Source organism: Propithecus coquereli, unplaced genomic scaffold (assembly GCF_000956105.1).
Source record: "Propithecus coquereli isolate 6110/MARCELLA unplaced genomic scaffold, Pcoq_1.0 Scaffold215, whole genome shotgun sequence".
NCBI classification, from domain to species: domain Eukaryota; kingdom Metazoa; phylum Chordata; class Mammalia; order Primates; family Indriidae; genus Propithecus; species Propithecus coquereli.
Window position 1 is genome coordinate 931,800 of NW_012146634.1, and position 21,664 is coordinate 953,463.

Genomic DNA, 21,664 nt, shown 5'->3' on the forward strand with positions numbered 1-21,664 from the left:
ACCTGGAGGACATTTGTTAAGTGTAATAAGCCAGACCCAGAAAAACAAACACTGAATGATCTCATATGTGTAATCTAAAATAATCATAGAACCAGAGAGTAGAATGGTGATTGCCAGGGGCTAGGGAGAAGGGAAATGGGAAGGTTTTGGTTAAAGGGCATAGAGTTTCTGTAATGTAATAATAATAATAAGTTCTAGAGATATACTATACAAAATAGGGCCTACTATTAACTATATTGTATTGAATTCTTAAAAATTTGGTTAAGAGTGTAGACTTATGTTCTCTTAACAGGAGATGAAAAAACAAAACAAGACAAAACACCAAAAGAACAAAGGAGGTGAGAGGAAACTTCTGGAGGTGATAAGTTTATGGCATTTATAGTGATGATGATTTCACAGGTGTATACTTATCTCCAAACACATCAAGTTGTATACATTAAATATCCACAGGTTTTTGTGTGTCAGCTATGCAAACATAATGGGATAAAAATATTAGAGATGTGTCAAATTCATAAAATCATTTTATTTTCCTGGGTTTTTATGTTGTTCGCTGTGTCAGCTTTTTAAAATGAGTGATTTGTTATTTCTCTTTTTGTTCTAAATAAAAACTCACTTTTGCGGCCGAGGCGGGAGGATCGCTTGAGTTCAGGAGTTTGAGACCAGCCTAAGCAAGAGCGAGACCCCCTCTCTACTAAAAATAGAAAGGAAAAAAAAATTAGCCGGTCAACTAAAAATAGAAACAAAAAATTAGCCGGGCATGGTGGCTCACGCCTGTAATCTCAGCTACTTGGAAGGCTGAGGCAGGAGGTTCACTTGAGCCCAGGAGTTTGAGGTTGCTGTGAGCTACGCTGATGCCACGGCACTCACTCTAGCCCAGGCAACAAAGCAAGACTGTCTCAAAAAACAAAAAAACTCACTTTCATACTCCCTCCACTCCCCCCCCACAATTAAGCAGCAAATCTCAAAGTTTTTGGTCTAAGACAAACTTAATGAGAAATGCAGTTGGAAAGGGAGTATTTTAATAGCCCTTTTCAGATAACTGGGGATATTCTGCTTTGATACTATACTAAAACTTCATAAGTGATAGTTTCTTAATGATTAATTACAAGGCAGAATCTAAGGATTCCAACCCTGACAGAGTCTTGAGGTCCTTGAGGGGTCCACAAACCATACTTTGAGTATGGTTTGTTTGTATGTATGTATGTATGTATGTATGTATTTAGTAGAGTCTTGTTCTGTGGCCCAGATTGGAGTACAGTGGCCTCATCATACCCTCGAACTCCTGGGCTTAGGCGTTCTACCATGCCTCTCCACCCCACCCCCAGGAGACAGCATTATAGGCCTGTGACACCACGCCTAGCTTATTTTTAAAATATTTTGTAGAGATGGGGGTCTCACTACATTGCCCAGGCTGGCCTCTTAACTCATGGCTTGAAGCGATCCTCTTGCCTCAGCCTCCCCAAGTGCTGGGATTACAGGCACGCACCACCATGTATGCCCAGCCTGAGAATGGCTGTTTTAAGTCATTAATTCTATTTGATCACAAAAGTGACTAAATTGATACCTAGTGGTTTATTCAGATTGCATATCATCTTGGTGCATTCAACTGAATCAGGATCTCCGTGGGTTAAGCAATGTTTTTTCAAGTGCTACAGTAAATTCTGATGTATAACATGGATTTGTTAACTACAGAAAAAGCTGATGCATATGTATACAGGAAAGGATGGTGGGAGATGGTGCAGAATGTACTACTATTTTTCACTGTCACTTAAGTTCTACTTAAACTATACATATTTTATACTTTGATAAAATTATGTCTATATATTCTCTCACTTAATAAAATAATTTTGATCAAGGATGTCAAATTTACTATTTTTAGTCAGTTAAAAGAACATGCAATAATTCAAAATAATAATTCCTTTTCCTTTAAGAGTGCTTAGGTTATCAGGTTTATTCCCTATAGTTCTCCTCACATTTTCTTACAGTCCTAAATACCACATATATTCTTGGAATGCATTCTTTATCTAAAATCAGGAATTTATTCAAAGTTTTTACCAAGAAAGCTCACAATGCACATCTGTCAGGAGTCTAGAGCACCACAAAACAGATGAAAGCTAACATTTGTAACTGTCCTCATTTCTACTGTGATCTAGAAAAGTCCTGCTCTGTTTCAAGTCAATATATCATGCGCTACAGGATGTGTGATTAAAGAGAGGTTGTTTGTTAGATCTCAGGGCCCTTTCACCACCTGAAATAAGACAGAAGGAGGCATTGGAGGTTGAGAGGAGGGTTTCTCCAGCATAAACAATTAATATCCCTTAATTCCCAGCCTGACACCTCTCTCTGTGCACTGCAGTCTTATGTACATATTGTTCAAGTATAACACTTTTTACCTTGTCAATGACTTTCTGTGAAGGATCTTTGCTAAATATTATCCCAGCTAGATTTGCTCAGCTAAGACAAGTAAGCCTCAAGGCTGAACTTTTTTGAAAAGGCAGAAATACAAAGTTGCAAGTAACATGAAGGCATGTGGACATAAAGAACCAGCCTTGAGAAATTGCCAGAGAATGGAATTTAGTGCTACCACCAAATCATGTGCATTATAAATCTTCCTAGCTTGTTTGGGGAAACTGGTTTAAATTTTCCTAGATGGCTTCCTCATGATCCATATTTCAGCAGTTAGAGCTACTTTTGCTGTACTGTGAACAAAGCCAGGAGAGCTATTTCAATAAATGATAAATAAATGGAAAATTCTGGCTTTCTATTTGCAACTTCAACTAAATTTCATTAAGAAAATACAGTATGCCCACTGACCATATTTGCAAGTGGGCAAACTAACATGTAAACTTAAACAAACTTAAAGTGAATATATATACACGCATGTGTATATTTACTTATTTAATCTTCTTTTGTCAATCTCAGCCAATGTCATGTTCAATAATCTGAATCTGTATCAAACATTCTTAATTCTCTTGTACAACGATGACTTACAGCATCTGTTCAACCAATTAAGCACAATTTTCTATAAGGAAGGTGGGGGGTATAAAAGACTATACTTGTATAGAAGTATGTGGAAACTATCAATTGTGGGTTCTGGTTTCCCTGTTGAGGGTTAATTTTAATATTTACCTCTTCTTCTCCCCACATCAGTGTAATTTCTTTCAAAAGTAGGGGATCAATTTGTAGACTTACAGAATAGATAAGATTATTGACATATATTAAATAACATGCACATTATTTATTTATTTACTTAAGAGATGAGGTCTTGCTCTGTTGCCCAGGCTAGAGTACAGTGTCGTGATCATAGCTCTGTGAGTCTTGAATTCCTGGGCTCAAGTGATCCTTTCACCTCAGCCTCCCAAGTAGCTAGGATACACAGGTATGCGCCACCACACCCAGCTAATTGTTTTTCATTTTTTTAGAGACAGGGTCTTGCTACATTGCCCAAACTGGTCTTGAACTCCTGGCCTCAAGTAATCCTCCCACCTCAGCCTCCAGAGTTGCTGGGATTACAGGTGTGAGCCACTGTGCCCAGCTGAAATAATATGCATTTTAAATTGAAAAGAATAATTTTCAAAGCAAGAAAAATAAACCTCTACTTACTTTTAAGTCTGATTTATAAACTATATGCACAAATTCCACTAAAAAATATTTCTCCCTTTAATAATTCAACTTGAACCTCAAGCCTACATGAAAAATTGTGAAATACCTGTTAAAATTTTACTATCATAAAAATAGTAACTATTTTTACTTCATCTGACGAATAGCAAACATGAGAACAAAACACAACAATGAAACCCAAGTTAGCATCTTTTATTACTAGGGTTATGGCTCCAATTCTAAGTAAGTAAACTTCCAAGGAGACAGCATGAAACAGTTTCACACTGCTACTAGTGAATACTACTTCAAAAAGAAAAAAAAAAAATAAAGCCAACGAGCAATTAAATATACCATCCCAGGTGGAAAAGAACAGTCTTATCATAGCAGATTAATTCTCTATTCTTGGCCATAACAATTTCCTAAGTACCACACTGCATTCCTTAGACATTTCATCCTTCCTTTCTACTATCCGACTACAAACTATGGTATAACTTTCTTTATGAGCCCTATAATCCCAAAGAACAAGGGTTAGTTTTTATTAATGCAATAAAGAATGGGGTGTACTTCATTAACTAGCAAAGATAGATTCATACACAGGCGGGATTTTAGGACCATGACAGCAAAAGATCAACTGTCAATGTCCTAAATTATCAAATTCCATTTGATTGTTTTTGCAATTAATATTGCAAATTAAGATTTTGAAAATTATACATCATAGACCTGTACAATCATTTTTTAAAAGTATATCAGGATACACACTAAACATTTTTGCCATTCATTCAACTCAACAAAATTTGAGTGCCTGGAGTGAAAGCAGCATACAAAGACAGACATGGCTCCTGCATTCATGGAGCTTAGATTTTGGGGAAGAAAGAAAATAAACAAGTTAAGTAAACTAAATAAATATGCTCTAATAAGTACACATAAGATTACATTGCTGGAGGATGAAAAGGGGGATAATATCTTCTTTCAATATACCTATGCTGACCAACTTGTTCCAATGAACATGTATTACTTTCTTATTAAGAAAACACAAACTAGCAAAGTTTTAAAAGATGAAAAATTATGCATGTTAATCATAGAAAACTTATAAGATATGTGTGTGAATAGAAAATAAAATTTACCTGTCATTCTATCATCCTCATATAAGTTATTCACATTTTGATGTAAATTCCTTAGACCTGTGGTCCCTAACCACCACCTGCCTCCTCCCCCCCAAGCCAAACCCTGTCCTGGCCTGTTAGGAATCCGAGGCAGGGAGCTAGTGAAGTTTCATGTGTATTTACAGCCGCTCCCCATCGCTTGCATCACAAGATAAGCTCTGCCTCCTGTCAGATCAGCAGCAGCATTAGATTAGCATCAACATTAGCATGAGAACATAGGAGTAAGAACCCTACTGTAAACCGTGGGTGCCAGGGATCAAGGTTGGGCGCTCCTTATGAGAATCTAATGCTTGAGGTGGAGCTGAGGCAGTGATGCTAGTGCTGGGGAGCTGCTGCAAATACAGATTATATTAGCAGAGAGATTTGACTGCACAATAAATGTAATGAGCTTGAATCATTCCCCCAACCGCCCATCTGTGGAAAAATTGTCTTCCATGAAACTGGTCCCTGGTGCCAAAAAGGTTGGGGACCAATGCCTTAGACTTCCTTCTAAGATAGTCATGCATAAGTATAAACACATATATGGGATATTTATGTATGTATGTGTGTATATATATCTATATATGTGTGTGTTGTTTAAGAGCCTGCTTTTTCTATTTAATATCAGAAACATTTTTCTATGTGTGTAGTTCTACAATATTATTTTTGAATAGTGGTATTCTACTCTATGGCTGCACCATACTTCAAAAAATTACTATTGCACACTTAGTTTGCTCCTCTTTTTTTTTTCCTTTTATAAACACTACCATGGTGAATTAGAAATTTAGGATAAATTTTTAGACATAGAATTTCTGCAAAATGCTAAGGTTTTTGACTCATAGTGCCAATTTGCCCTTAAGATTCTACCAATTCCTACTCCCTACTGTAGTGTAAAAAGGGCCTATTTTTTCACTCTTTCACAGCATTTTGTGGCAAATGTATTCAACCAAGAACCACACCAATATTAAGAAGATAAAGTGCCAATATTCTCAGTGTATGTTAAGGATGGTTTATTTTAAGGCAGACAATAATCAACAGCTATATTTTTTCTACATTAAGTTCACCAAGTATTTCATGTCAGATGAATAAAAAGTGGCTCATTCTCCAATGTTAACAGGACTGTGAGTTATTCAGGACTGAGCAGTAAGATTCTTGGGTAAAAGGTGGACATCTGATCAAAAGTAGTGGCAAATTCATTTTTACTTCTCACTGTAAGTCCTGATTTCCAGAGCATTTTCCTACCTCAATTAGGCACTTGAGCTACTTCTCAAAGTCATGCAACACAGAACACAAACACGTAAATGTCTTTAATAGACAGTAGAAAATAACAGCATAATTAACTAAAACAAAAACTATGACATCAAGTTAGTTTAGGTCTCTTTAATATGTGGGCTAGAGGATAAATGTTCTCATTTATAGTGATAAGGAGGCAGATAAGGATGTTTAGAGATTAGAAAATAACTTCTATGGATATTTCAAAGCTTTAAGAGGTTAGTATAGTCGAGCCAATTCTTTATTACATCAGTCACAATTAAATGTATACTTACAAGTTTCCTTTTCCTTGATATTGTTGTAACATTAGTGCCTCTCATATTTATTAGCAAAGATTGAGGCCTTTTTTGGTCTCATAAACCATAGGAAAGGAGGCAAGGGAAAAAGAAGAGAAAGTATGATAAGGCCCACTGTAAAGGGAATGAAAGTAGAGGAGGATAAGGTAAAGAACTTTTAAAGAATGTATGTATAATTAGTTCAAATTGTAATCACATTTCAGGTAATGTAAGTTGTAAGTGGACAAAGAAGGGAAGACAAAGTTAACTGCATGATTCCCTGGGGAGAAAAGGACATACTGGCCAGCCATCAAGGGGCAATTACTTTAGGATATCTTAGTCCTAAAAACCAAGTCAAAGGCATAAAAATAGCATAATTTTATTCCAAACTCACAAATTAATGTGATACAAGACAAGCATTCAGTAATTCGCAAAAATGAAACGGCTTTTCATTAACCGATGATTTCTCTAATTTTACCTAACACTAAGGTAATATCCTTAATCTTTTTTTTTTTTGGAGACACAGTCTGGCTCTGTTGCCTGGGCTAGAGTGCAGTGGCGTCAGCCTAGCTCACGGCAACCTCAAACTCCTGGGCTCAAGCGATCCTCCTGCCTCAGCCTCCCACGTAGCTGGGACTACAGGCATGTGCCACCATGTCCAGCTAATTTTTTTTATATATATTTTGAGTTATCCAGATCATTTCTATTTTTTAGTAGAGACGGGGTCTCGCTCTTGTTCAGGCTGGTCTCGAACTCCTGACCTTGAGCCATCCACCCGCCTCGGCCTCCCAGAGTGCTAGGATTATAGGCGTGAGCCACCGCACAGGCCCTTAATGTTTTTCTGAGTACACCTTGCCACATAGTGTTAATTTCCTCCATGACATCTTACCTAATGCTTCTTGGGTAGCACTTTGAAAACTCTAAATGCTTTCTGGACCTAGTGCCCTATACAGTCAAAGAGGCAGAAAAGGTTTTGTTTTAATAAAGAAAAAAAAAACTACTAAATACAACTTCTGGCATACAACTTGTCTGATCAGTCTCCCTTTTGGAGCTACTACTACACCACTGAATTTTGCCTTCTTTAATGCTTTGTTTTTGCTGCCTTCTAACAGACTGAAAAACTGGCTATTGTCTATGTCTACGTTGAGAGTCCTATGTCCCTTTCACATGTTAATTGATTTTTTGGTTGGTCAAATATAGGCTCATTTGACATTTTATAAAACATAACAATGTGAGTAGTAATGAAGAAAGGGAAGTCAGAGGTTATGTCCACCAATGATGGGATTTGCTTGGCAGAATTCCAGGTTATACCATGGAATAAATAACTGTATATATTCTGTTTTCTACAGCAACCCAAAATATAGTCAACAAGATCTAAGTGGGCTGTTTCAATTTATTAATATATAACCTACCTTGTTCCAGAATCTGAAGAAGTAATGTACTGGATGGATTAAAATTACAAACAAGTGTGTTATCAGAGTTTTATCATTATGTTATTTAATACTTTGAATATAAATGAGTATTTGAATACAAAAAATAGGTGGTATTTCTACTAGAATCTACTTCACTGCCAGTATTCTGAAGCCTAATAGGGAGAATAAGTGGATTACAATTCATTAAGAGAGAGATAAACAACAGAGAAAACTTTTCCTTTTCTTGAAAAAAGCTGGGTTGAGCTATTCACTCGTGTAAATAATTAACATTACACTTAGTTTCATATAAAAAACATCTTTGAGGACTAAAGACAACAGAGTAATATAATGTTTCATTTTAAAGTTTTATTCTCATAAGTTTTCAAACCATATTTTAAAATATATGTATTTCTTCATCTCTTTCTAATAATTTCTTGTACACAACAGTAATTGTTTAATAAAGGCCCTTGAATGAGTCTGAATTTCATTATGATGTTACCTTTGACCCCCATTATCTCCAATAAGGAACTAAGTTGTTTTGTTTTCTTGTTTGCTTCACTAGTGCCAGACAAGCCTCAAAAGAATATTAAAATTGAATACTGCCTGTCTGGCATTAAAAAGCATTATTTACCACCATTCTCTCTCTTTAGTAGAAGGCAAAAAATTTATGGGATCTAAAGAGAAACTGGCATATACTCAAATTGCAAGGCTTTTTAGAAGACATTCATAGACAACAAAGATCTATCAAAAAGAAATCAGATTACCTCAAAATACAGTTAAACTTAGTCTTTTTAATTGCTGACAATATAAATCTTAGACTGTTGTCAATAAGATAATTACTGGTTCTTTCATTAGAAATATACAATTTTCAAATGAGTGTTTTATTTTCCAGTAAACTATACTAATTATTAAACTACTACCCTTCCCTCCATCAAGTTTTCTAGGTGACAGAGTAAATACTAACAGCAGCATTATGCAACCACAATAAACTGAGGTTAAGGATGTACATTTCTAATCTGCAGGGCAGATATTTCAAACCTGAGATTCACTGACCTCTTTAGGGGTTATTCCAGTTAAGCCAAATAAAGGCCTGCACTAATAATACACTAAGCTGTTGAAGACAAGGTTTGAAGCAGTTTTAAGTGCATTTGCTGATGTGAATACACCCAAACAGGGCAAGAAAATACCTCAAGTCGATGAAGACATTCACTGTTCCATTTAACTTACGGCACTTAAAATAGAACTCTTTCGGAAACATAAACATATATATCCTGAATAAAAAGGAAAATTATTCTGCCTTTATTGGTGAAAATCATTTTACTCTCCTTTAGCACATAACACAAGCATTTTATTCCCTTTCATTTGTGAGGTCAGAATTTATGATGATTAGTAAATAAAAGTCAATAGACAAAGACTATTTAACCTATGATATCATGATTACATAATCCTGTGACATCATAATCTGTGTGCTATGTTCCACCACGGGTTCTGGCTAACTTTATTCTCACACTGGAACATAAGTAAAGGAGTTAGGAGCTAGGGTCCCTAGCTTCTCTTTCGTGCCACAGATTCCTTTGGCAGTTTGGTAAACCTATGGACCCCTTGTCAGAATAATGTTTTTAAGTGTATAAATAAAATGCAAAGGTAGAACTATCAAAATATTTTAATTGGAAATAATAATGTGCTTTTTTAAAATAACAAATTAAGATCTAGCAGTGGGTCTACTAACCACAGTAATTTGGAAGTAGTGATGAGCTTAATTTCAAGATAGCTACAACTATGATTGTGATTTCTATTGGTGACAAAGTCACAGGTACTGCTAATATAACTGTGGTTTGTTACCTACATTTGTAGTTGAAAGAAATTCTAAATTTTAGTTAGAAGCTAATGAAAAGATGTAACTTTTTTTCCCAAACAAGTTCACAGACTCCCCCTGAATTTCATATGCCTTGAGGGATCAATATGCAGATCCCAGGCTTAAAAACCCTGGTTGGGGAACGGAAGAGAAAGTTAATAAAGTAAAAACATAGCTTTGGTTCTTAAAACTCAGTGAGGCAACTTATAAAGGCTGTTACTCTCCAAAATAGTCTAACACACCAGAGCAGTGTGTTAGGCTTGTATTCATTCAATAATCTTCAGACGATCTGTATAGGAAAAGCAAAATCAAAACGAAGACATATTTTTCAACCAGTGACCAAATATGCAGCTTATAATACCAGTATATTTTGAGGAAATTCTCCTTTATACAAAGGTTAAGTCATTGTAATCAAATCAGATTCAACAATATTAGGAATTGTGATTAGCAATAGGGTAGCATGGACAACCAACAGAGAGCTGCATCTTGCTCTGCAGCATAAATGGTCAGCGGCACCCTTCAATGGTGCCCCTAAAGCTGTCTCACTGTTGTGGATATGAACTCATCCTATCATTGTGTTTATTATGACCCCAGAAGACCAACCACCATTTCCATAAGAAGACTGTTACTGCATTTTAATGCCTTCTCTGCATGACATTAGGAACCAAACATGTCACCTATACCAGTCTTTCCACCATAGTGATCCATTGTAAAAATCTTCTATAATACCCCTCCCTGCAAAAGAAAAAAAAGTACAGGAGGAAAAATGCCAATTTGTCAGGGCAAATTAAAGGAAAAGTAACATACAGAACTTAATAAGGTAACTTAGAGCCATATGTCATGGAAGACTTAATTTTATCTGCACAAATACTACTTCATTTGGTAGACACTGGAAAGCCATGAGAAGTTTGTTAGAGAAATGATATGATCAGGAACTAGCAGCACATTGTAGGACAAACTGGAGAAGAGTGTGACAATGATAGAAGATAAAAGGCCATTGCATTAGTTGTGACAACAGCCTAAACTAGGTAGCAGTAATATGAATTAAAAAAGGGTGTAGGAGGTGTAAGCAAAAGATAACAAAGGGGAGAAGGGATTGGCACTTATCTGCATATGGGCAGGGGGCCTATTCAGGGTAGTATTAAGATGACTCAGGGGTTTTAAGCCTGGCTACCTGAAAGAATGGTAGAGTAAGAAGAAAAGACTAGGTTTGGGGGATGAAGCAAAGCTGAGAACAGAGATGATGAGCTTTAAAAGTGATACAGTAGGGGCCCGGGCGTGGTGGCTCATGCCTGTAATCCTAGCACTCTTGGGAGGCCAAGGCGGGTGGATCCCTCACGGTCAGGAGTTCGAGACCAGCCTGAGCAAGAGCAAGACTCCATCTCTACTAAAAAATAGAAAGAAATGATCTGGACAACTAAAAATTATATATAGAAAAAATTAGCCGGGCATGGTGGCTCATGCCTGTTAGTCCCAGCTACTCGGGAGGCTGAAGCAGGAGGATCGCTTGAGCCCAGGAGTTTGAGGTTGCTGTGAGCTAGGATGACGCCACGGCACTCTAGCCCGGACAACATAGTGAGATTCTGTCTCAAAAAAAGAAATAAAAATAAAAAAAATAAAAGTGATACAGTAAGTTTGAAATGCCTAGGAAGTAACTGGAAAAGCAGATCCTCAATAAGACTAGTCAACCCCTGTCCTCAGGGAATTTAAAATCTGGAATCTGGTTATAACTAGAGATTTAAATTTAGTAGTGATTCTACCAGGTATTCCCTAGTAGCTGGGGGAACAGACAAACCCTCCCAAGAAGAGAAGACCAAAAGAAACCCCATCAATTTAAGAACAGAATTTAAAAATATTCCAAATACTAAAAACCATTTGAAATGTCAACATCAAGTGCTAAAAACATATTAACAACTTAAAATAGTGGCTTTTAAAAAAGACATACCTTGATACATTTACATACATTTCTAGAAAAAGACAGTTTCTCCGCACGCCTGTAATCCTAGCACTCTGAGAGGCCGAGGTGGGAGGGTTGCTTGAGCTCAGGAGTTTGAGACCAGCCTGAGTAAGAGCGAGAACTCATCTCTACTAAAAATAGAAAGAAATTGGCCAAACAACTAAAAATAGAAAAAATTAGCCAGGCATGGTGGCACACGCCTGTAGTCCCAGCTACCTGGGAGGCTGAGGCAGGAGGATCACTTGAGTCCAGGAGTTTGACGTTTGTTGTGAGCTAGGTTGACGCCACAGCACTCTAGCCCAGGTAAGAGAGTGAGACTCCATCTCAAAAAAAAAAAAAAAAAGATAGTTTCTCAATCATATGCCATATCATATTAAAACACACAAATTAACTTGCCCTTCCTATTCAAACTGTACTCCTTATAGAAGTAATTTAACTAATAAATTAAGAAGGAATAGTAGAATTAAAGGCATAGTTAAATTATTTCCATCTGCAAACCAGTAGTGAAATAATGGAAATAGGTTGTTAACATAGCAGAAAGAGGGACAAATATCATATGCCTCCTTAAAGAAGTACACACTACTACCTGCCTGCCTGCCACTCCTGCACTCTCAGTCAGAAATCAAACCTGCTCGAAGTCTTCAATCTAGCTACTAATATACAGGAAAAACAAGGAATAGAGGGACATATTAAACTAGGACATGTTAAAACTATACCAAAGGGACATATTTGTCAAAGTTCAGAATGAGAGAAACTGTAGGAAAAATGACCTGATTCCTTCAATAAATTATGAGGAAAATGAAAGGGGGACCCTCTAGATTAGAAGAGACATCCAACCAAATGTATGTAATGTGTGACCTTGTTTAGATCCCAAATCAAACCAACCAGTTATTTAAAAATAACTTAAGAAAATTTGAATATTGGCTGGATATTTGGTGATGTTAATTTCTAAAGGTGGGATATGGTATTGTGGTTATGATTTTCTTGAGAGTCATCTTTCAGAGATATATACTGAAATATTTACAAATGAAATAATTATATATAGGATTTGCTTCACAATAATCCAGTAGGCACTGAAGAAAGTAGGTGGTGGTAGAGATGAAATATGTGGCTCAACTGTTTGTGTTTTGAAATTTTCCATACTACATTGTTTAGAAGGAAACCAATTAAGAACAAACACCACTCTCAGTGTCACCAACAAATACAGAGGACAGGAATGAATTTGAATTTTGTCTCTAAGTCTTACAAACTGAGCAGCCCTGGTCTAGTCACACAACCTCTTAGTGTCCCCTTTGATTAAATGGAGACACATACCACCTAATAAATTCACATTTGCTAGAGCTAGAAATCTGGGTGATATCCTTAACTCCTCTGGCTTCCCCAGTCTCCATCTGGTTCCCCACCAAATCCTGCCTGTTTCTCTTTCTCCTCCATCTTCTCACCGCTGTCCATCTTGTCCATCATTGTGGTCTCACACCACTCCAACAGCCTCCCTTTAACCTGTCCTCCACACTGTATCCAGAGTGATGTTCCTAAAATGCAAACTCTGATCAGGCTATTCCCAGCCCCCCTGAAAATCCTTAAACCGATTTCAGTAAGCTTCAAGAGTGTTCCTTTAAAATTTTTTTATTTTCTTCCCCGATTCCTTAAAATGACTTACAGGGCTCTCCATTTTCTGTCTATTTTTTGAATTTCCATCTCTTCCCATTCTCTCTGATCCCTTTACGCTTTAGCTTTGGTGAAATTCTTTCAGCTCTTGCACTGCACCCTGTACTCTGACTACAGTTTCAGTACTCAGATCTGGAATGCTCTTTCCACCCCATCACTCCCTTGACTAGCTAGCTCCTACCCATCCTTCAAGTCTCAGGTTAAATAGCACTTCCTCAGAGAGGTCTACCCAGATTACTTCTATACTAATTTGGATGTCGTCTCAGACCTACACAATATTTGTTCCTACAGGAACCTATACTTACTCTATCATAACACTTCATACTTGTTTATAAAGGGTACTTGCTGTGGTACTTATATATTTATCTGTTTTCCAGCTAGACTATAAACTCTGAGAAGGCAAGTCCTAGAATTTGTTCACTGCTGAATCTTAAGTCTCTCATAGTGCCAGGAAGCCAATAAAAAATTGCTGAATATATAAAATTCACAACTTTCTGGACTAGTTTCTTCATAGACAAGTTCCATCTTCCTAGTCCTCATCTGCAACAAAAACAGACAGCCATGAAGGCCATCTATACGGAAATCTGAATCCTGCATAATAGGAATGCACATTATGAAGTGAATTGAAAACACGATGGGAATGAGGGACAGACGTAAGAAGTTGAGAAAAGTTATTACTCTAAAATTTATTTTCATTACAGATTAATTGAACCTTTGGTAAAAAGAAAAAAAATTAAAAATTAAAAATCTATTTTGAGACTGAGATAATTTGTATCCATATTTACCATCTTAGAAAAAATTCAGGAGTGCCAATCTTACAAAAATGGGAGTCAAATAACACACATAGTTCCCACCCAATCATTAACAAGTTGTCAGACCTAAAATGGTAGGTCTCTTAACCTCTCCAGCCTCAGTTTCCTTATCTGTAAAATAAAGGAACCTGACCAGCTGGTCATTACATTCTTTCCAGAGCTAATATTATATGTTTTAATATTTAAAAGGCCAAAAGACAGGCAAACTATTGAAACACTAACCAGTTAGTTTCATCCTATGGTGGTATGCTCCTTTTCTCCTTGTTAATCTGTTTAGGGATGTTACAGCCTATATTATGTTAAGCTTCCAACTAAATCTTTAAATCTATTCAGCTATAAATATCTCATAAAATGCTCCTCAGATCATAAACTTGTACATTCAACAAGGGTCACTGTAATCTGATGAAACAACAGCATCTATCTAAACCCAGAATGAATTACTAAAATATATTCAATTTTTGCTTAAATAAAAATCTAACCACTACATGTTTTAAGTGCTAGATGTCTTGAATTCTTGATCATTTCTATGGCAATCTAAAAGCAAAGTTGTACCCCAGGGTATAGGACTTGGATTTATGGATATTATTTAACACCTAATTAAAAAACTGAAGATACATAGTTTTTGCTTCACCTCGCTGGGCTGGTAGCTGAGATCAAAAATTGTTTATTAATGGCTTAATTCCTCTCATACTCTTCCAAACTCTCACACAACTCACACAAAATTCCAGTAGTTACTAATCCCACACTTATTTTATCGGGGAACTGATGTGTACACATTTTATCTCAAAACCAGAATAATTTTTGAAAAAAAATTTCAAAACTAGTTATAGTAAATAAAGTAGCTTGTAAACATTTTACTGTTATCAGCAGAAACCCAGTTTACGATCACCCAATGGAAACCCGGGGAAAGACTAAAGTAGTAACAAGTTTGTTTCCTGGTTTAGATTAATTACAGACTAATTTTGGCAACTGCTTGTTGCACCAAATATATCCTGACAAAGAAATGAAATGTTAAAATGCACGCGGGGAAAAAAGATGTACTTGGAAAAAAAAGTGTGCATCTGACCAGTGTAACGCTATCCTTCAGATTCCTCTCAACAGGGCCGCCTTAAGTCCAGGAGCAGGAGGGCACAGCGGCGGACATTCGGCAGCCACAGGTTGAATGACTAAGAGCCTCCGTCAGCACCGGTCCCAGGAGTCTGCGGCTGCCCCATTCCCTCCGCAGAGTCCATTTGAACCCTGCAGTCACGCCTTGGCTGTGGGGAATGCAGCTTCCCTTATCACTCTCGAAAGTCACCAGGTGGGACAAGGATCTGCGGGCCGAGAAGGCTGGGGCGGATACGCCACGAATCCAAAATAACTCCCGCCCGGAGTCCCTTCCCTTGGAGCAGAAAGCGGCCAGGAGAGTCTGGAGGTACCACGTGAAGCAGCCCCACGTCGTCCCTATTCAAGTTCAAAGCATCTCTGGTGGAGCCTACTTAAGACTAGAGGGGAAGCGACATCCCCAAGGTCACTGGGCACCACGACCCAACTCCTCGGCTGTTCCAGTGGCCGGCACCTGATCACGGGGCCCGCCGCTAGCCCAGAAGAAGCGCTGTCCCCGGCGCCTCAAGGTCCCCTTCAACAACGCTGCGCGCTGGGGCCACGCGGCTGCCCGTGGCCACGATGTCCTCGGCCGGGCCGCCTCCCTTCCTCCAGAGAAGTCTCCCCATTCCCGAAGTCTCTCTACCCCACCAGGGCGGAGAGGGCACCGCGGGGTCCACGCCGAACCCCGCCGGCTGCTACCCAACTTACCGTTATGTGCGCGGTTCGCGGCGCCGAGCGTGTGCGTGACGCTGCGGAGCGGGCTGGAGTTCCGCGGGGCCCAGGGTCTGGCTCGCGTCCTTCGCCCGCTGCCTTGTTCGCGCGTCCGAGCACCCACGCGGCCGGTTAGTCACGTCGCAGCTCGCCACTTTGTCTGGCCCGGCCGGCGCTGCTGCCTTATAACCCGCCGAGGCCGGAGCATGCGCACAGGGGGCGGAGCCGGCCCTCCCGGCCGCCGGCCCCTCCCCGCCATACATACACCCGAACTGCAACTCGCGCCTCCACAAGCTCCCAGCCGCGCGCGCCCGTTCGCTCGCTTTCCCGTGCGCGCCGACGCCCCCTCCCCGCCACGTGACCGGCAGCCCCGCCAGACCCGCGCGCCGCGCCCCTGCTATGCGACTCAGAGCCGCCACGCTCCTCCAGGCGGGCTTCTCCGCCCCTGTCGGAGGAGCTCGCGGCGACCTGCATGCGTCCCGGCACAAACGTCGGGCTCGCCCCCCAGTTTCTGACTGAAAAAAAGAAAAAGCCGCCAGGAGGCCTGACCCTGAGGTGTGGGGGGCGAGGGGCGCGCCGAGGAGCCGGGAAGCGACTGGAGAGGAGGGACCGGGCAGCGTTTGAATGGAGACGGGGCCGCTCGGACCCGGGAAGGCGCCCGGCGGCCGGCGCCTCGGAGCCCGGGCTGTGGACGCGGATGTGTTTGGATTCCGGTCCCGGCCTGACGCTTCGGTTCTCCGACCTCGGGGAAGTTACTCAAACCCTCTGGGCCTGTCTCATCTCTAGCGTGGCAACAGTCATAGACCCGGTTTCACAGGCCATTGGGAGGTTTCGAGGAGAGACTGTGGAACTTTCTCCCCACAGAGCCCGGCTGTGGCACTGATGAATGGTGGGGGTCACAGACTGGTCGGGAAGGAAGAGCAGGTAAGAGGGCGGGGAGACGGGCCCGCGGGGGGAGGGTGTGCGCGTCGGAAACGCGGGGCGAGGAGAACCCGGAGAGGCCAGATGTTGATGGACGATTCATTGAGGACACGGTGGAATCACAGCTCGCAGCGTTGGGCTGGTTGCGCGCTGAGCACTTCGCCTGCATCGTCTTGTGTGAGCCTCACACCCCTGTGAAGTAGGTACTGTTATTTTATAAATAAGGGACATGAGGCTCAGAGAAGTGAAGTGACTTTCCAGACGTTGCAGAGCTAGTAGTGGCCAACATTCGAAGTCACACTCCAGAGCCCGTTTTTGTCATAAGAGCCATTGTGATCAAATAACCAAAGTGTGTCTGTTGAAGTTTAAATAATCATGAAGTCCCTCTGATGCTCAGGACTTTTGAGAAATAACCAAAAAAGTATGAATCAAGGCCCCTGCCTTCAAAGAGCTTACAAGTTTTGGGGGAAGATTGAGTCAGGGACAAATAAACCAACATTTATTGAGCACTTGCTGCAAGCCAGGATCCCGCCTGTCCCCCCCAAGTACTTCTTCTCCCCTTGGCTGCACACTTAATTCTCACAGCAACCCTCTAATTAAGCCTTATAGTTTCCGTTTTGCATATGGAGAACCTGAGATGGAGCAGGAGTAAGGATTGGAGGAGGATCACGTGCTTTCCAATAACAATTTGATATGTTAGTAGAAGACAGTATAGCATCCATGGCCAAGTACTGCTTATGAGTAATACAGCAATTACTTTTTACATTTGATAAATGCAGAGACGGGGAGGTCATTTCAGGTCACTGGGCCAGCCAGGACTTAGGAGTGCTTAAGCATTGTAAGGGTGGCAGTAGTGTTCAAGTAGATGGTCAGGAGAATCAAGTTAAGGATAGCATAGGAGACTCGTTCAGGTGTGAATTTCTCAAGGCCTGCACTGTGGAATGTAGTGGAAAGTGGTAAAATAAGATGATTCCCAGGAGACCTCAAAAGAAGGCTCATAGAGCAGCGTAGTGTGGTAGATTCACAATATGGACCTGGGAGCCAGATCTCCTGAGTTCCAGCTTTGATGCTTCTGCCTACTAGGTCTGTGCCCTTAGGCGAGTCATTTTACCTTTCTGAACCTCACTCTCCACTCTAATAATACCTATTTCATAAGGTTATTATGCTAATAAAATTAGTATTTATTTCAGTGTCTAGTATATAGTAAGCACTAAATGTATAACCATGGAAAAGCAGATTTTCCATGAAACCTAACATCACAGATTAACCCTGAAGTCCTTTCACTTGAATAGATCCTCCAAAGCCCTGAGAGGGGTCCTAACAGTGTGTTCATAGGATCATATTTTGTGTTATGTTGTAATTTTGTACTCCTTTTCTTGAAGATAGCCACCAAAATTATAGACACGTTAGGCCCTACAAACCCTGGATCTCTCCCTGATAAGGATTTTAGTGTTGTGAAAAAGAGTATAGAGTTTGGTATTAGAAGATCTGGTCCCGTAATTCCTGTCCGTTTTACTCTGGGCAATTAATTCACTGAACTTTTCTGGACTTCAGTTCCCTAATTGGGTAAATTGAAGATACTACCCTCAAGCCTGAGCTGTTGTGTTGATCAAATGAAATAGTATTTGCAAAAGTGTTGGTAAAACTAGGAAAGTGCTCTGCAAGTTTTTATGAATTAATGTTATTATAATTTGTCTATAAGTGCATAAGAGGGAAAAATCAAAAGCAATTCCAAGGCTCTTAGCTGGAAAAGTAGAAACAGGGCTGGTGGGTCTGCTGGTGAAAACAATGAAATACAGGTAAAATTCTTGCTCTTCTGCCAGGTTTTCTTCCTGATTTAAGCCATGAGATGTTGAAGAAATAAACTAGGAGGCACAGGATCAGAAATTAGAGCTGAGAGGAGGTTGGATATCATCTAGCATACCCCTCACTTTTTACCAAAATGGAAATAAGGCCAAGAAGAGCTAAAAGACTTTTCTGAGGCCACCCATCTGATGAATGGCATGATCAGATGAACCAGATCATGAAGCTCTAGGTTCTCCTTACTGTACCAAGTACTGGCTTTTAAGAGAAAAGCATTTTGTCATGGCGGTCCTTCAGAATCATTACATTAAAACCAGAGAAGCCATGGTGCTCTTGCGTGACTTTTAGCTTTATCACAAAATTCCCAGGATTCACATTTCTGTTTTAAAGGTTGCTAGATTGGATGATGCTATACACTTGTTTGCAAGCCTGTTAAGTGAGCAAAACTTGTGAAGATTTCAAGGGAAGAATTATAACTTCAGAAATTAGTGATTGAGAAACGTAAAATTTGAAAATTATAATATAACAATGTAGTTACTCTTTAAGCTGAGTAAGTTGCTCAATTGCTTTATTTGGAAAAGGAGAAAAATCAAATTACAATGTGTTTTCTCTGGAATTCACCTACTTCATTTACATTCCCTTCGTTATTCCATCATTTTTGTGATGTAGGAAATAGGTACCCATGTTACTAACAATAAACAAAACATGAAGGGATTCTTTTTTTTAATTCACACCTTGTACATATTTATGGGGTACAGTTTGATGTTTCCACATACATATGTTGTATACTGATGAAATCAAGGTAGCATATCCATCACCTCATACGTTTATTTCTTTGTGGTGAGAACATTCAAGTCTTCTAGCTAGTATGTAATATACAATACCTTACTGTTAGCTGGGTGCAGTGGCTCATGCCTGTAATCCTAGTACTTTGGGAGGCCGAGGCAGGAGGATCGCTTGAGGGCAGGAGTTCAAGACCAGCCTGAGCAAGAGTGAGACCCCGTCTCTACTAAAGATAGAAAAAATTAGCCAGCCAACTAAAAATAGAAACAAAAAATTAGCCGGGCGTGGTGGCAAGCGCCTGTAGTCCCAGCTACTTGGGAGGCTGAGGCAGGAGGATCACTTGAGCCCCAGGAGTTTGAGGGTGCTGTGAGCTATACTGACACCACAGCACTCTAGCCTGGGCAACAGAGCAAGACTCTGTCTCAAAAAAAAAAAAACCTTACTGTTCACCATTATCAACCCTACTGTGTAATAAAATACCAGAACTTACTCCTCCTATCTATTTGTCACTTTGTACCTGTTAACCAACCTGTTCCCATCCTCTCCACTCCTCTCCCTTCTCCAGTCTTTGGTAGCCACTGTTCTCTCTGCTGCTAGCATATAAACTCTTTTTTAAAAAAATTTGATTCCACGTAAGTGAGATCATATGGTATTTGTCTTTCTGTGATTGGTTTATTTCACTTAACATTATGTCCAGGTTCGTTCATGTTGTCACAAATGGCAGGATTTCATTTTTTATGGCTGAATAGTATTTCATTTTCTTTATCCATTCATTCATTGTTGGACATTTGGGTTGATTCCATATCTTGGCTATTGTAAATAGTGCTGCAGTAAACATGGGAGTGCAGATATCTCTTCAACATACTGATTGCATTTCCTTCAAATATATACCCAGCAGTGGGATTTCTAGCTCATAAAGTAGTTCTGTTTTTAATTTTTTGAGTAATCTCCATACTGTCTTCCATAGCAGCTCTACTAATTTACAATCCCACCAACAATGTTTAAGTGTTCCTTTTTCTCTATTTCCTTGCCAACACTTGTTTTCTTTTGTCTTTTTAATAATAGCCATTCTAACTGGAGTGAGGTGGTATCTCATTATGGTTTTGATTTGCATTTCCCTGATAATTAGTGATGTTGAGCATTTTTTCACGTACGTGTTGGCCATTTGTCGTCTTTTGAGAAATATCTAGTATGTCTTTTGCCCATTTTTTAATCAACATTGTCTTTTGTTGTTAAGTTCTTTATATATTCTGGATATTGATCTCTTGTTAGGTGTATAGTTTGCATATATTTTCTTCCATTCTGTAGGTTGTCTCTTCACTTTGTTAATTTGTTTCCTTTGTGGTCCAGAGCTTTTAAGTTTGGTATAATCCCATTTGTCTATTTTTGCTTTTATTATCTGTGCTTTTGAGGTCTTATTTTAAAAATATTTACCCAGCCCAGTGTCATAAAGCGTTTCCCCTGTTTTCTTCTGGTAATTTCATAGTTGCCAGTTTTACATTTAAGTCTTTAGTCCAGTTTGAGTTGATTTGTATATATGGTGAGAGGTGGGGATGTAGTCTCATTCTTCTGTATGTGGCTATCCAATTTTCCTAGAACCATTTAATAAAGAGACTGTCTTTCTCTCAATGTGTGTTCTTGGCACCTTTGTCAAAAATCAGTTGGCTGTTGGTGTGTGCATTTATTTCTGGGCTCTCTGTTCCATTGGGCTATGTGTCTATAGCCTTGTAGTATATTTTGAAGTCAGGTACTGTGATGCCTCTAGCTTTGTTCTTTTTGCTCAAGACTACTTTGGCTATTTGGGGTCTTTTGTGGTTCCATATGATTTTAGAATTGTCTTTTCTGTTTCTGTGAAGTATGGCTTTGGTATTTTAGTAGGAATTGCATTAAATCTGTAGATTGCTTTGGGTAGTATGGCCATTTTAGCAATATTAATTCTTATGTATGAACATGGGCTATCTCTCCATTTGTGTCGTCTTCAGTTTCTTTCATCAGTGTTTTATAGTTTTCAATGTAGAAATCTTTCAGCTTCTTGGTTAAGTTGATTCCTAAGTATCTTATTTTTTTTATAGCTATTGTAAATGGAATTGTTTTCTTGATTTCTTTTAGGAAAAGATTCTTTTTAAACACAATACTTAATTAAGAATACTCTCCCCCATTCACAATTTATAATAATTTAATAGGGAATATGGAAAATGAAATTTGCTTTTAAACCATGTATGGTAAAAGAGTTTGCTAAGAAAATACCTAGAATAAAGGAGATAAACATTCTTCTTTAAGAGTCCTCTCATTCAGAATATCTTCATCTAATTTCATGTTATATGTCAAATGTAGTCCTGCTGCTTCCCAAGTCCTACATCTCGATCT

General features: G+C 39.3%; 1 protein-coding gene across 2 annotated transcripts in view; it reads right to left on the reverse strand.

Annotated features, from left to right (window-relative positions):
* Positions 1-16,103, reverse strand: part of LOC105810601 (monocarboxylate transporter 1) — a 42,120-nt gene extending 26,017 nt beyond the window's left edge. The window contains exon 1 of one of the 2 annotated variants that reach the window (XM_012644631.1): positions 15,788-16,103. The gene's annotated coding sequence lies outside the window, so the exon portion shown is untranslated. Of the gene's footprint in view, positions 1-15,034 lie in introns of both variants that reach the window. The other variant, XM_012644632.1, reaches the window with a different exon arrangement.
* Between the last annotated feature and the right edge of the window lie 5,561 nt (positions 16,104-21,664).